Raw genomic sequence first — 12,167 nt, forward strand, 5'->3', positions numbered from 1 at the left:
CGTGTAATATTTTTTAGGTCTTCAGTCTCTCACTTCCTTAAAGTGCAATAGTTACAATATGAAAGCAAACTAATTTTGAGGCAAAATGCCTAATAACCCACTAGAATTTTTATTGATTGACAGAAAAATGAATCACTCTGGCAGTTCTGTTTGAGTTCCTTTAACTGAATTGCATTGAAATGCATTTAAATGTTTGTATACAAATCCTTTTTCTGCTCCACTGTATAGAGACAGGATAAAGTGTTCACAGAGTTTAGAGAACAGTCTCAAATACATACAGGACATTCTAATGCCCAGCCCTAAGTCTGCTGTGGGCAAGCAATGCCCTAGCTCTAAAGGCAATATAAAGTTAGTTGCCACTCTGCAAAGACAGAAGTTTAAGTTGCAGCTGGACTCACTTCAGATGCAGTTGTTAAACTGGCCAAGCATGTAGGAAATTCCTTGACCTTCTATTGCTGATTAGTAGACCTGCTGTTAGCATGCTGGTTTAGGAATTTTTTTTCAGTTTTTCAGTATTTTGAAGTCAAATTTATTTGTTAACCAATAGTCCTGCAGTCTCTCCCAGCAAGACCCCTCTCCAGCAGATGCAATGGCCTGCTCCTGTCCCCCATTTCCATCCACCCCTCATTACCTCTCCCCCAGTTAAAATTAGAAAGAGTGGAGTTAGAGGCTTTTTTGTGTCATGGCAAGTTTCAGACAGATAGGAAATCAGACCAGGGAAAAATAAAGGGGTCAATGGGAGAAAATATGATATCCTGTAACTTCTATGGATCTGGGCCCTGCTGGAGGTTGAATCAGTCTTGTCCCAAGACAGATCCAGGAAAGTATAAAAAATTGTATCCCTAAACTATAACTAAAACAATGTGGCCCTGTTTTACTGGCATCTTCCAAGGGTGGACTATATGTGTGACCACATAGGTAAGAGCACATAGAAATAGACATTATTCTTTGAAAATGAAGTTGGAAAGTTAAGTCTTTGACTAGACAACACCTAATAGAAAGATCACTATCAACCTCTGCATAGGCTTTTAACCATCTTCAGCACTCAGAATCTGCTCCTGTTAAGCTCAGATAAAAAACCATCTATGCCATTAAACAGAACAAGCTACTTGATGCACCAAAGTATTCAAGAACACATTTTAGTGGACTACCTGAGGTACACTGAGCTTATAATAGGTTCTGTCATGTTCCCTCCTGTCCCAGAGAAACTTTATTGACTGGCTTTTGGGTTTGAAAGGCAAAAATATAAGACATTTGTATTTTAAAGTTTCCTTATAGAATTCCTTTGTGTTTTACCACCGTTCTCCCCACACCACATTCACATAAATGTGAGCACAAACACAAACATATTCAATCATTCTAGGAAGAAATTTAGATGGGGAAAAAAGAAAACCTCAAAAATACCATCTTCCTCACATATATACAAAAGTATCAAAGAAAAGGCCTCTAGGGTGATAGAAGGCAACACTGTTAACTGGTTTCTTCTCTGGAGCAAGAGATACTTCACTATTTCAAGGTTCAAAGGCCTCACTTCGAAGGATTCTACTTCCTACTTTGATTAGACATGGACAACTCCTTTCCACGTGGATAATTTCTTTCCAACAGCACTGGGAATTGTATTTCTGTGACTGTTTCTACGTAATTTCCAGCACTAAAGTTCAATGGACTATAAAATCTGCCATGCAAATAAAGAATTATTTACCATATTATTAAATTTACTGTACTGAATTTCAGGTGTTTATGAATATAATAAATAACAAAATAACAATGTTTTTATGCCAGCGTTCACTTCTTTTTTTTTTTTTTTTTTTTTACAATTTACCTGAAATGCTCTAATCTCACTTTATTGAATATGTATGTAGGAGCTAGTGATGTCCATCAGCTGAGAAATAAGAAAAAGATGGTATTATAACTTTAGGAAAAAACCATTTTTGATGTATGAATTCACTAATTCAGGGAACATGGAAAGTTTCTGAATAATAGAAAAAAATCACTTTTTTCCAAGACTCATATAAGTTTCATTTCTGATTCTTTGCAAAAAGTAGAATAGAACTAGAATAGGAACTAGAATATTTATCTTAATTGGAAAAAAAACCCCAGAGAAATTTAGAATTCAAATTAATTTTATACTTGTTTTTACCTTGCAAATATGAACTCCTGCTTTCCTAGGAAATATGTTCCAGTGTACTAGTACAAAATAGCTATTAATTTGCTAGAAATGGGCATAATGGGATAGGACCAAGGATCAACAGCTGCCCAATACTTCCTCTTGTTATAACAAAGCAAATACATTAAGTTTTCTTTGTGTTCATCTAATCCCTGTGCTAGTTTATTATTTTTCATTACTGAAACAGTCTCAAAAGAATGGGTATGTAAAATTCAGCATTCTTATACCATCTAATTGATTACCCTTAGAACACAATGTTTTACCATTACATTACTGATTATCACTTGAAGGAAAAGCTGCTAGCTCACACTCCTGCTTTATTCACTACTGTTAGAGTTTCATTTATGAAGCACAAACAAGAAAAGGACCTGCATGGATACATCCCTTTGCACTTAGCTGCTTTGATAATAACATGGCTAAATTTTTATTTTGTTTTGCAGACTTGCTGGGGTTATTAACATATTCATTTAAATGCAGATGCAAGTTTTTGCAGGCTTGTGGCTAAAACTGGTAAATTATTAAATTATATTTAAACCTAGTTATCATAACACTATAAATAAGTATTTTTTCTGTAGCAGGATTATGAAGAGCAACATATTTATCCATATAGTCCATTAAGTCATAAATCAATTAATTCATTAAATTTTTATTTAAAATTAGTTTATGATCTTTAGCAGTTCTTCTGGTTGATAGTTTGGCAAATGTCTTATGTTATTTCTAAGTAGTTCTAATTACAGCCATAACAACATAATTGTTGTGCATATTAAGAATGGTTACAGACAATATAAATGGGCCTGTGTATTACTTCACAGATATTCAGAATAGAAAAAGAGTCGTTGGATTTTCAACATTCTAAAAATGTATTTATTTTAACTTGTAAAGAAAATCTCCCTCTAACCCCAGCAAGCCTCCCCCGCACTGGGGTCAGACACTACCCCCAGGTTCCTGCATCAGCAGGGAAGACACTGCTCCCTCCACCAAGGGAAAAATGCTTGCATTTCCTGCCAAAGCTTATGCAGTTGAGACAAATCCCACCTAAAGTTGTACCTGCACTACACAAGACATCAAGACTGTATTCACATGTCAGCCATCAGAGTTATGAAAGAAAGCAACACATTCAGTTTTGCAAGCTGCCCCTACCTGAAAGTTGCCTCTGTGGGAATGAAGAATGAGCTTTTACCTCAAAAAAACTTAATCAAAGAGTATTTTGAGTTACAAGATAGCATAAAATTAACCCTGAACCAAATTTTATAAGATGAGCATGCTATAAGAGCATTGTGGATAATATTTGCTTACATTAAAAAGTGCAGCACACTCAACTATTTAGAACGGAAATCAAGCTAAGTACCTGTATTACATCATTATATATCTTTCTATGTACAGATAACTACTATATATGTATTCAAGATCCATAAAAGCATATTGGATAAATCATTAGATCTGAGAAAATTGGTATATAGACATATACTCAGTATCTCTCAGTAATTACATAAAAAACCTGCACATTCCACCTGAAAAAGAAAGTTAGTAAGACAGTGGTAAGAAAGCTAGAAAAATACTTGTCCATAAACTCACCTATGTAATATCTGGAAGTAAATCCTTTCACAGAAAAAATCTGAACTGATTAGCCATTGCTAAAATAACAGCATTCCCCTCATTCTCTTAGAATTACTGATGATGTATTAAAAAATATTTTAGGTGTTTGTTTGCATGAGCCCTCATTTTTACTCCACCCATTTTCCCAAGAAAGCAAGCCATGAGTAAATAAAGGATGCCCTGTACTCCTTGCTGTGCAGATGATGCTGTAAGCTCTTTTCAGGCAGTGGCAGCACCTTGAACCTTCCAGCAGAACCCCGGCCCAGCAGCACAGGGCTCTGAGCCTCCCCTGCCTCCTGCCGACTGCAGCACCGCGCACTCACCACAGCCCCTGTGCTCCCCTTTGCAATGAGGCAGCTCATGAATACTAATAATCTCCTAAACACATCACAGCTCTGGACCAAAGGGAAGATATTTTTATCATGAGAAACATTACATTTCTAAAAATAAGTGTCTTGTTATTAGTATTTTATGATATATAATCAATAAATACAAACAATTGATTAATTATCTACAAATTTCTCTGTCATTCTAAGAAAATATTTTTATCTTATATATGATATATTACATTTTCTGCAAGATATATTACTGTAAATTTTAAAATAAAAAAATAAATATTCATTACCATTTAATAAATGAATTGAAGCATGGTGCTTTACAAACCAAAGGGCAAACATATGTCCTATATTATAATTCTCTCTAGTTAGTAAAAAGAATTTTTTAGACCATAAAAGTTGGTTCAATCAAATAATAATTTTGTACAGTCTGTACCAACTGGAACTACATATTGATTTAACACGCACATTGATCATATATTAGATTGTCCTAGGGTGAAATATGTCCTATAAAATAGCTATTAAAATCACAAAAAAACTCCTTGCTTCTGCTGTCAAGAGTCCTATTGGTGTATGAAGATATTTGAAGATCAGTAATTTCTATTTGTTGCTGACAATATTCCTATATTGCATGAAAGTGCCACTCAGTGCCACAGCTGCTCCCTCTGGGAGGACAAATCCCCAACATCCCCAGCCCCACTGTGTTCAGTGTGCAAACTCTCACTGAGCCAAGGGCTGGGGAAGATTTTGTAACAGCAGCCTCCTCTGGGAGCTTAACTGGTTAAAATCCTACTTTGGAAGATCAGGAAATTTCCATATTGGAGCACAGTATGTCAGAATCTGGGCTGTGACAATGCTTTTATCAGGAGCACACTGACCACTGAACTGTGCCAGTTTCACAGCTCTGAGAGATTTCTACTTTTTAAACTTGGAAAAGTAGCATTTCTCTATGAAACAAAAGAATAACAATTCAGAAAGTAAGTCTGAACATCACGAAAAATAAGCAGATTTTTCCAAGCAAAAGAAAAGCAAATTTTTTATTATTTGCCATGAACATTTCAACTTAATTTATATTCTCTGAAACAAGCAGAGCAATTTTCTCTGTATGTGGGAGCCCTTGTGTCTGCCTGCACATACCCAAGGCACCATCAGCCTGAAGCCAACTAATGACTTGAATCATAAAATAAAAGCAACACAAAAGCAGCCACTCCAGGGCCACTGCTCAGGGTTAACTATTGCTGTTAAAGCTGATGTGGGAAGGCTCATGTGAATCAAAGAACAAACAGCTCAAACTTGACTGCATATAGCCATGCATATATTCAGTTACCAAACAGAAAGGATGTAAATCTGTATTGAGAAAATAGATGTTGGGTGTGTGTGTGTATGACAAACACAAAGATGTGTATGTCCACACTGAAGGAAGCTTTTTTCAGCATCAAGAAAGCTGAATTCACCAGATTTTCTTCCTTTGCATGACATTCAGGAGTAATGTTATTTTCCCTGTTGTATTTTTTTCCCTCTAAAGCACGAGGTACTGAAGTACCTGTGGTGTGGTTGCTCTTCATGTCAAAAATGCTACACCATTGATATGAAATAGATTCCTCACTGCCCCTTTTCAAAAGTAGATAACAGCAACAGGCAACAGCAAAAAAAAAGGAAATGAAGGAGGAGAATCTGAAAAGCTGAATGGGATAGTGTAAGGTCAGGAATAACAAAAAAAGTGCAGATAAAATTTTAAAAATATACTAAACTGAGGTGAAGATAAAGAAAGTGATAAGTACTCTGAGGTCTGAGCCATGACTAAAACTATTTTGCTACGTTTCTTTAATCTAAAAATAACAAGTACTGCCTGTTCAAAATATTAGCATAATGTACTTAAACTAAAAGTTTATGGATTACATTTCATCTTTATCAACTGCAGTAATTAAACGCAAAACCAATTAAAATAATTTTTCCATTTTTTTGAAATTGTTAAGAGAGACTGCTGGTGATGCGACAGTTTCTTTGAAAAAGGAAACATAATTAGATAATTAAAAATGCAGAAGCAATGCTCCATAGTACATTTTTCATGTACAGATGTTCTGAAGGGATTAAAGACTCCATCTCCCTCCCTCTTTGACAGACACATAAAGCAGTTTATAATGATGGATTTTCAAAAATCATTATCTTTAGATAATGAATAATTAGAACAGTAATTACTCTGGCTTCACCTTGGTGTTGTTTGCAAATGACCTCAGAACCAGAAGTTTCCATCTGTAATACACTCTTTGGGGGTAAAGAAGGTACATTATATTTTTTAAGCAGCTTATCTAAAATGTTTTCATTTATGTTGCCTTCATGGTAATAATTTGGAGGCTACTGCCCTGTATTTCCCTCTGAAAAAAGCAGAAGTTGTGACTCAGGTTACATCAGAGTGCCTGTCCTTGCCCCAAGACAGAACACCTGAGCAGCAATATTAACTATTCACAGGTCATGCTCAATGTGTTTCTCTCTAATGAAACTGGGAAGTGCACAGCTAATGAAACTTTTTTGGGGCTCAGTTTTTAGCTGCAGTGACTTGGATAATCAGGAACAAAGTAAATTTGGTAATTTACTTCAAGTGTTGCAGTGGATGCTTGCACTGTGGAGAGTTTAGACAAAAATTGCCTTGCCTGTTACCTACATCTGTTCTGTTTGTCAAACATGAAAAATTTAGGTAGAAATTTTCCATGCCTGGTTTCTGCCCATGGTCAAATTTCTTATTTAATCTATTCTAAATTCCAGCTGATATACTATGGCAGGTTGCCTGGCCCTTTTGAAGGAAATTACAAGAAAAAACCCCAATACCATCAACAAACCCAAAATTATCAATTCACTTCACTTGGAGAAGTGGCTAATGCCTGACTGAAAGATTCCAATGAGGGGATCCTTCTATTTGGCACAAATACAGTACCTGCCAGTTCTTTTGAGTACCTGTCAATTTGGTAAAACAACTTCTTTAAGTGATACCTCTCATGTTCAAAGATTTCAAAGCTATCAGACACCAGGTTTAGATGCCAGGAAACTTTCTTGTTACAAAGTGACACTGCACTCACTCACAGGCCCTATTGGTAAATAGATCATACTTTTCCTGAATATTACTATTTGTCTCCAGGTCAGAGGCAGAAAGTCAGTACCTCCCTCGTGTCTGTTCTGCATTTGGGACAAATTAGCTAGACTGTCCAGGATGCAGGGAGGCTGCAATTGTTGCCCATCAGGCATGACTCAAGACAAAGACAACTAACTGAAGTACAAAAACAATATAATGGACAATAATCCCTGGAATGAAAGAGTTCATGGTGATAGTGAAATAGAAAGAGAATAAGAAAGTGAGGAATAAATTCTTTTTATCACTCTTTCCAAAACCAAAACAGTTCCTAAAACTTCCTGTGGAAACTGAACAAAAGAAGTCTTTTCAATGTCCCATCACAAGTATTTAGTATACTATAATTCCCTCAAAGGATGGCCAGTTTATCATTTGTAGCCACAAAACGCTCACTATCCTCTCTGCTTTTGCAGAGAAATCTTCTTCATGTGCCATCATTCCATTTTGCATAGTGAACTCAGCAACCATGGAAGCATGCAATCTCTTACTGTCATTGGGTTAAACAAACCAGAGCCCTAAAGAATCATGTGTGAGTTTTGCTCCAAACCTCCCTCATGATGGGAATGTTGAATCCACAGCATCAAGACACAATAAACTGCCATGCAAGGCAGTATATGGCCACCAACAAAGGCATGTCTGAAATGATTTGTCACTAATCAAATAAAAACTATGGGACAAAGAGTGATTTCCCAGAGCAGTAATAAATTAGGCAAGTAAGATAATTAAAATTCCTGCCTCATTCTCTAAACAAGTTTATAGAAGGCTTTATCCCTATGGCTTCACCTCAAAATCTTGATCAGACTTTTTGCAATGTAGGAACCCTTTTTTTTTTTCAAAAATGAACATTATTACCATCCTGAACTTTTAAAAAAACCCTCCTCATTTATCAGTTTTGATGACAGCTACAACACAATTGTCCACATCTGTGAACTTCTTAGCCCTTGCTAACCCTGCTAGGGAATTTGCAGCAATGACAAATTTCATTTTGCACTGTAATAAAACTGCATTATCTTACAAGACCTGCACTCTTTGTTCTTATATCCATGTTTCTCTATTTTAATTGTTGCATTTTAAGCAAAGTAGCAGTCATACTAGTGCTACTCAACACAGTTACATGAAGACTGATGAGTTTTCCATCAGCTCAAGCTTTTGGTGTACATAAAAAACTAGACAAAAGAGTTTAAAGTTTTATTTAAAATACCTCTCTGTGTTCACAAAGATCATTTACTCCTCTAGAAGGAAACTGAATCAAGGTATCAGTTTGTTAAGCACACACAGAAATCTCCCCTCCCTGTTTTTAAATAAGGGTATGAACTATTGTTCTTTTTAAACCTAGATTTAAGATGTTGCCATTATGCCAATGTGTTGCACAGCATGTTATTAATAACCATTAAAAGTGTATTAATTTTTGCAAAAATATATCACTATCTTGAGCATAGACTTGTTAAAGAGTTTAATGGGTTTTCACTTTCCTGTGAAATTCACTTTTTTTTTGGCTTATAAATTTCCAATCCACAAAAAAGACTGTTATTTGTACATTTTAATACAAAAGAAATATTGCATTGTAAATATACAAATTAATTTAATTAGTGTAGACTAGTTCTACTATCTCTATTTCTTTCTTAGAAAGGAGGAAATCCAATTTACATAGAAGAGGTAGGATTTCACACTTATGAGAAATATAACTAATCATCTTAAAAAAATCTTGCACATTAAAATTGCAGGATCTACAATTTGTCATGAGAAAGAAATACCCAGGTCAATAAATACTCTTAAGTCAAGTTAAATTTGCAGAGACATAATTAAAAAAATTAATTGGAAACTTAGTATTTTGGCCATTAAAAATGGAAACTTCAGAAAAGAGAACAGCATTATGTCCCCAAAGCCATGTCAGTTCATGTTAAGAAAAGAAATGAGTAAGTTTTCAACGAGCACCATTGCACTGGAGCTCTGACATCTGATTAAAACCAAATCATATTGAAGCATTGATTCTTGTGACCCATAGCCCAGCTGACAAACTGCAACTGCAGCAATCTATAAATTTGCAAGACCTTAGCTATGCAGGCTTTGAAGCAGATACAATATGGAAGATAAATGGCAAATGAGAACTTGGTTCAAGATTCTTTAGAAATGTGACAACTGAAAAGGTTGATCTAATTCCTAAGTGAATATATATGCAGCAGAATTCATCATTTCTGCTACTGCTGCAGGTATGTGACTCTGTGGTGCTTTAGGCCTGAGAAATACAGAACAGACCTTCCACAGAGATGCTTTGAACTACAGCACATGGCAGAATTTAAGCAGAAACCCAGGAAACACCCCTTTGAAAATGCCATTTGAGGGCCAGCTTTCAACATGATGCAGACTGATATTGCAAGACCACTGTCTGTGCAGCTGTGGAGATTTGTAGGATCTAGCTCTTAATACACTGCCAACACCTAAGCAAGAGGCCCAGCGGCCAGAGCAGTGTGATCATGGTTACCTGATGGCACACAGCTAGGAATGCATGAGCCATGCAGGGCTTTGGGTTTCTTTCAATCTGCTTGGCAGTGCCACAGCACATACAGCACACATCATCTACTATGTCTTCTACTTTGACATCCTGAAGGCTCTCGGAACCCAAGAATGAGGAACCACCTTGATTGTGGTACATGATGTCTCCTTTCCAGACAAGGATATGGGCTGATAACACCTTGAATAATTAAAATGATGCTTATTTTTATACAGAATATCAATAATGAGAGCTATAAACCCTAGGAATACCCAATTTTACCTAGTAGACACAAACAGATCCCTCTTATGCAAGGCTCCAGCACTGCATATTCCACTGCAAATTCACATAGCTCAATCCTTTCTTTATATAATGTGAACTTGCCCTTACACTGGTTCATTAAGAAATATGGGATCAAACTTAGGCAGGGTATAAAATATCTGTTATATTCCACACATTTTCAGGATCTTCTCCCAGGTTTAGATAATGAGTGTGGCATAGTGAATGTCCTCCACAAAGCCAGTCTGAAATACCCTTCACAAAGCCAGTCTGGTGAATTTGTTCCCATTTTCCAGGTGATTTACTTTTATTGATGAATAAGCTTTAGTGTTCTGTTTTTGCCTCCACTAGTTCTGTTTGCAATATTTATATCAATAATGAAAAGATTTTACATTTCATTTTTTTCATGAGTAAAGTATCTTGACTACACCCTTAGTCACTGTAGCACAAATTCAATATAAAGATTTTAATTACTTTTGTAATTAACATGAAATTAATGTTAATTAATGTTTCTTTATTACAACACAGACCTCGGTCTCATCAATGTGTGAAAAACCTTGGTGTGTTGTTTTCCCTCACTGTTATGACATGAAGTATAACTTTGCTCAGCTGGCTCTGTGGTGCAGTAATGCTGCATTTCAGTGAATCAGTGCGCTGAGAAGGGTGGCTGCAGCCCTGGTCTAGAGAGGGTGGGGGAAGGAGTGAACAACTGTATTGCACCAGTCAGATCACATACATTTATGATGTAACAAGCAGCATTATTGGGAATCCTGAGAAGAGGTAAGAAGACTCCTCAGACTCTCTCTAGACCCTCACCACTATAAATTTTATCAAACTAGCTCTAATTTACTACATGGGAGGATGGAAAACCAGTGGGAGAAAATCTATCTCCAATCCAGAGAGTGACCTCTGGCTAAATCAACTTGAGAGATCTGCAGCTCAAGTCTGCTGTTTGTCCTCAGTGAGATGGCAAACCTCCAGCCGCTTTACCTGGCTCCAAACTAAAGACACTGAGCATTTTGTGCAAGAGAACAGCATAATAAGCAGCATGAAATGAAAACCTGAAAGAGAGTCACAGAACAGGTGAGGCTGGAGGACCCTTTTGGAGATTGCAAGGTCCAACTCATACTGCAGGTGTGATAAGAGCAGGCTGCACAGGGCCATATCTGCTTGGGGTTTGGCTATCCCGATACTGGACTGTGCAAAATCTCTGTACCACTTGTTCCAGTGTTTAATACATTTTCGCAGAAAAAAATGTTTTTCTCATGTTTCAATGTGATTTGCCTTATTTCAGTTTGTGCTCATCCTCTCACTGAGAAGAGTTTGGCCTTTTTTTCTCCAGTCCCTCTCTGCAGGCATTTATGCACATTGATGAGACTTCCCTTGAGCCTTCTCTGCTCCAGGGTGGACACTCAGCTCTCTTGGCCTCTCCTTGTATGACAGACACTCCAACATCTTCACGGCCCCTTGCTGGATGTGCTCCAGTAGCTCCATGTCTCTTGTACTGGGGAGCCAGCACTGGACTGGGAACTGCTGAAGTGTCTCACCAGAGCCACTCAGCTCTATGGAGTGGGAAGGATCACGTTCCTCAGCCTGCTGGCAACACTCTTCCTAATGCACCCCAGAATGGTGCTGGACTTCTTTAATGCAAGGAGGCACTGTTGGCTCAGGTTTATTTTAGCATCCAGAAACATCCTAGGGATTTTCCTGAAAAGCTGCTTTGCAGCTGCAAAGCTGTGTTCTAGCTGTGTGCCCCCAGTGTGCAATGGCACATGGGGTTACTGCTCCCCAGGTGCAGGATTTTTCATTTCCTTCGTTGAACTTAATGCAATTCCTAAATTTCTCCATTGTTGAGGTCCCTATGAATACTGTCACATCCCCCTATTATATCAACTCTTGATATCAGTTTTCTGTTGTCTGCAAACCGGCTGAGGGTGCATTTCGCCCCATCATTCCAAACACAAATGAAGATGTTAAACAGTACTGCCTAAATATTGACTCCAAGCATACAGCACAAATGATTTGGCTCCAGCTGGACTTTGTGTCACAGGTCACAATGTCCTGAGCCTGGCATTCAGCTAGTTTCCAATCTGCCTCACTGTTTACTTACCTGAGCTGTACCTCCTCAGCTTGTCTATGAGGGTGTTTAAGAAGAGGGCATTGAACTTCTTAGCA

General features: G+C 37.2%; 1 protein-coding gene across 23 annotated transcripts in view; it reads right to left on the reverse strand.

Annotated features, from left to right (window-relative positions):
• RIMS1 (regulating synaptic membrane exocytosis 1) overlaps nt 1-12,167 on the reverse strand; it is a 305,897-nt gene that overhangs the window by 41,117 nt on the left and 252,613 nt on the right. The window lies entirely within an intron of this gene.

Source organism: Melozone crissalis, unplaced genomic scaffold (assembly GCF_028551555.1).
Source record: "Melozone crissalis strain CALT ecotype California unplaced genomic scaffold, PUWL_Pcris_2 ptg000027l_1, whole genome shotgun sequence".
NCBI classification, from domain to species: Eukaryota; Metazoa; Chordata; class Aves; order Passeriformes; family Passerellidae; genus Melozone; species Melozone crissalis.